Below are 5,108 nucleotides of genomic sequence, written 5' to 3' on the forward strand. Positions count from 1 at the left end.
ACTTGGAAAAGAGTTTTTTTATCCCAAGTACCAGGGTGGAATTCCTGGGTACTTTAATAGACTCCATATCCATGAGGATATTTCTAACAGACCAGAGATGTTGCAAGCTAACTTCGGCATGTCTTGCCCTCCAGGGCTCCTTGAGTCCCTCTGTGGCTCAGTGTATGGAGGTGATTGGTCTCATGGTGTCCTGCATGGACATCATTCCTTTTGCCAGGTTCCGTCTCAGACCTTTTACCACTGTGCATGCTGAGGCAGTGGAATGGCAATCATTCAGATCTGTCTCAACAGATTGTATTAGACAGCCGGTCAAGAGAATTGCTCTCTGGTGGCCCTGTTCAGTTCATCTGAGGGACATGTCTCTTAAGACCATCCTGGGAGATTGTGACTACAGATGCAAGCCTATCCAGATGGGGAACAGTTTGGGGTGCCAGGAAGGCACAGGGGTTGTGGATTTAGGAGGAGTCCTCCCTCAGATCAATATTTTGGAACTACGGGCAATCTTCAAGGCCTTGAAGGCTTGGTCACTTCTGGGTTTGTCCCAGTTTATCAGATTCCAATTAGACAACATAACCTCGGTGGCTTTCATCTACCATTAGGGGGGGAACGAGAAGTTCCTTTGCGATGAAGGAAGTATTTCAGATTCTGGAGTGGGCAGAGGCCCACAGCTGTTCACTGTCAGCAATCCACATTCCGGGTGTAGACAACTGGAAGGCAAATTTTCTCAGCAGGCAATCCTTCCATCCAGGGGAACGGTCTCTCCATCCTGAGGTGTTTGCAGAGATATGCAGCAAGTGGGGGACGCCGGAGATAGATCTCATGGTGTCCCGTCTCAATACCAAGCTACCCAGGTAGCTTTGTTAAGGCTCTGAATAGGATCAGATCTCTGTTTAGATCTGGGGCTCCTCCTTGGAGCCTAAATATTGTTCTTTAGTTTTTGCAACAGGTTCCGTTTAAGCCTCTGCATTCTGTTGACATTAAAATGTTATCTTGGAAGGTTCTCTTTTCATTGGCTATTGACTCTGCACGCAGAGTTTCTGAGATCTCTGCTTTGCAATGTGAGCCCCCTTATCTGATTTTTCATGCAGTGTACTTTGTAATGTATTTTTTATGTCTTGTGACAATTTTTTGTTTTGCAAAACAGTTAATCAGAGCTCTTAGGTCGCACTAACCTGGCGTACATTAACTTCAATTGCGGTGAAGCGATCGGATTTACTTTCAACTTGAAATATGAGCAAAAAACTTAACACGCGCAAACATCCACGATAATACCCTTATCGCTTGCGAGTAACTGTTAGCGCATCACTTGTAATATAGCCCATAGAGTACTAACACATTCATGCTTTAAGCACGAGGCCTCTATGGATCAGATTTGTAAGTCGGCTATCTGGTCTTCCTTATATAGTTTTTCAAAAATTTTCAAGTTTGATGTTTTTGCTTCAGCTGAAGCAGCTTTCGGGAGAAAAGTTTTGCAGGCTGTGGTGTCCTCAGAATAGGGTCCGCCTCTTCCTTTTTGTTCCCTCCCGCTATTATCAACATACCAAGCAACAACTAAAATTGCAAAGAGCTATTGTACCACCATGGTGAAAATAAAATGTCCAATAAAGTATCAAGTCTCAGGAATCAATGTTTCATACCCTCCATAAATAGTGTAACATCAGTTGAATCATGGATTCTATGAGCAAGTGTCTATGTAATTAATACGACTGGGATCCAAATCAAATTATGTTCTAAGTAGGTATACATCCACTAAAAATAAAACCTCCCGGATACTGCACATCAGTGGAACTCACCATCCAAGTATTTAGCAGCCTGTGCTTGTTCTGAAGGCAACTGGAAATCACTCCCTCAATATAAAGAACAGATTAATACCCCCTCAGCATACTATCCACAACCCTACAGAGTGGTTCAAGGCACTACCCTTATTGGAATACTGTGCGTTGCAGGTCTATGATATAGTGCATATAAATTACCTTGGATTGGGATAATTACCCCTTATATAACAGATTCCTGTTACCTCATCTTACTTCTGTGCAGGGATTGGTAGAGTCCAAGTCAGACATGCAGGGGGCCCTGCTGATGTATCCACTGTGTGTTCAGCTCAGTCGTGAGGTAGGAGTCAGCTGTATCCCCACTCATTCAACAAACAACTACAAGCATTTCACCCACTACAAGCATTTCACTCCATCTCTTCACCCCCCTGGTCCTTACACTGCAATGTGCTGCCTTTATGGGCTGAATCATTACTGCTTTAACTCTGCATATTAGAATGAGCCTCTCTGGCTTTATACAGACTCTTAATGTACTATAATGAAAGCACCTAAGTACTGAGTGGGGTGCTTTAAACCAAGAAGATGGTTAGACTTCATTTTAATACAAATCCATATGGTTAAGCACACCTTACACACTTATTTGTATTACTTCTTAGAGGTGCAGCCAACAAAACCAAAATAATTACACAAAATAGAATATTGGCACACATCCACTTTTACATTATCAAAAATGTTTAAATATTGCAACTTACTTTTAACTCATATTACGATCACAACCAGATTGGCCCACAGTACTTATGTTATCTACATTTTAAACTTAGTGTCATGTTTCTATACAGTATTTATATATATATATATATATATATATATATATATATATATATACATACATACATATATATATATACATAAAATATACATACACACTCATCGGCCACTTTATTAGGTATACCAATGTTCAATTGCTTGGTAACACAAATTGCTAATCAGCCAATCACATGGCAGCAACTCAATGCAGGTAGACATCTAGACGTGGTGAAGACGACTTGCTGAAGTTCAAAATCAGAATGGGGAAGAAAGGGAATTTAAGTGACTTTGAACGTGGCATGGTTGTTGGTGCCAGACGGGCTGGTCTGAGTATTTAAAAAAACTGCCGATCTACTGGGATTTTAACACAAAACCATCTCTAGGGTTCACAGAGAATGGTCTAAAAAGAGAAAATATCCAGTTAGCGGCAGTTGTGTGGACGAAAATGCCTTGTTGATTTTAGAGGTCAGAGGAGATTGGGCAGACTGGTTTGAGACGATAGAAAGGCAACAGTAACTCAAATAACCACTCGTTACAACCAAGGTATGCAGAATACCATCTCTGAATGCACAACACATCAAACCTTTATGCAGTTGGGCTACAGCAGCAGAAGACCACACTGGGCGCCACTCCTGTCAGTATTTCAGGTAGAAGACTGCACACCTTGCATATGGGGCCACAAAAATGGGTTTGTCAAATCCAAAATTTACTTCCAAAATCACACAATTTCCAGCCTCCAATCATTTTTCTTAAAATACCTTTATTTTGTAAATGGGTCCATAGCAACAATCAAATGAACAATGTTTCAGGCCTGTAATAGGCCCTTAGTCATGTTATCTTAATTATACACAGGTTTGTCTCTTTTATACCTGAGTTATTCTCCTTTTGCCACTCCTGTCAGCTAAGAACAGGAAACTGAGGCTACAATTCACACAGTCTCATCAAAATTGGACAATAGAAGATTGGAAAAACGTTGCCTGGTCTGATGCCTGGTCTGGTGAGTCTTGATTTCAGCTGCAACATTCAGATGATAGGGTCAGAATTTGGTGTAAATAACATGAAAGCATGGATCCATCCTGTCTTGTATCAACGGTTCAGGCTGGTGGTGGTGGTGTAATGGTGTCGGGGATATTTTCTTGGCACACTTTGGGCCCCTTAGTACCAATTGAACATTGTTTAAATGCCACAGCCTACCTGAGTATTGTTGTTGACCATGTCCATCCCTTTATGATGACAGTGTACACATCTTCTGATTGCTACTTCCAGCAGGATAATGCATCATGTCACAAAGCTCAAATCATCTCAAACTGGTTTCTTGAACATGACAATGAGTTTACTGTACTCCAATGGCCTCCACAGTCACCAGATCTCAATCCAATAGAGCACCTTTAGGATGTGGTGGAATGGGAGATTTGCTTCATTGATGTGCAGCTGCTAACTTAGCAGCAACTGCGTGATGCTATCATGTCAATATGGACCAAACTCTCAGAGGAATGTTTCCAACACCTTGGTGAATCTATTGCACAAAGAATTAAGGCAGTTCTAAGGGCATAGGGGGTCCAACCAGGTACTAGAAAGGTGTACCTAAAAAAGGATCATATGGGTGAAATGCGTATAACTGTTTGTTTGTTGAGCAAGTGGGGATACAGTTGACACCTACCTCGCGGCTGCCCCCTCCCCACTGCCCAGATCTGATTTTACTGGAGTTATGGTAAGATTTTTGCTCAGTCTATAGTCCTTATTGTTTACTAGAGAAGGCACATCGCCAGTATTCAGGTTACAGGGTTAACCCAATTTTTTTATAAAATATCCATGGTTACATGGATTGTGAGATTGGAGAGACAAAAAAAATCATTTTATGTGGGTCTGATGATCCTTTTATCATTGGAGCCTTAAAAATAAAACAAGGGAAATAAATATACCATAACCTTACTCTAGCATATTTGAAAAATATTCATCCCAGTCAGATTTGTACTCACATCTTTCTAAACTATTTTAGTTCTACAATATGGGCTTAACAAGGTTAACTAGCATAAAACATGTTTATATCACTTAACTTATGTGAACAGTGCATACAAATATATTTTTTTTAGTAGATATGTGTTTTCAGAGGTTCTGATGCCTCCGATTGCCGGAGAAAGCGGCTGCTCGCAGCATTCTGCTCATTTCATAGAATTTGTCTTGTGAAAGTACAACACACTAAGATCTAGATTTGCACATATCATAGGCTTTTACATTTTTTTTTTTCAAAACAAGCTTTATTGAAAATAATATGATTACATAACAGAGTTAGAATACCGTACAGTTTTGTACATTTAGAAAAAGTGCGTAATCCAGAAGGGTATGGGTAAAGTTCCAAGAAATGTAAGGTAAAGTCCATTTTAGACATAAGGCACAAGGGGGTCCCAGCCAGGTGTCGGCAGTGACCTGCCCCATGCCATAAGGCATTATATGCTGATTGTCCTTGGGTGTATCTGCCCGGAACTCTGGGAATTGCAGCTTGATTTTTCAACTAAACATTTATTTTTT

This window comes from Bombina bombina, chromosome 2 (genome assembly GCF_027579735.1).
Source record: "Bombina bombina isolate aBomBom1 chromosome 2, aBomBom1.pri, whole genome shotgun sequence".
Classification (NCBI taxonomy): domain Eukaryota; kingdom Metazoa; phylum Chordata; class Amphibia; order Anura; family Bombinatoridae; genus Bombina; species Bombina bombina.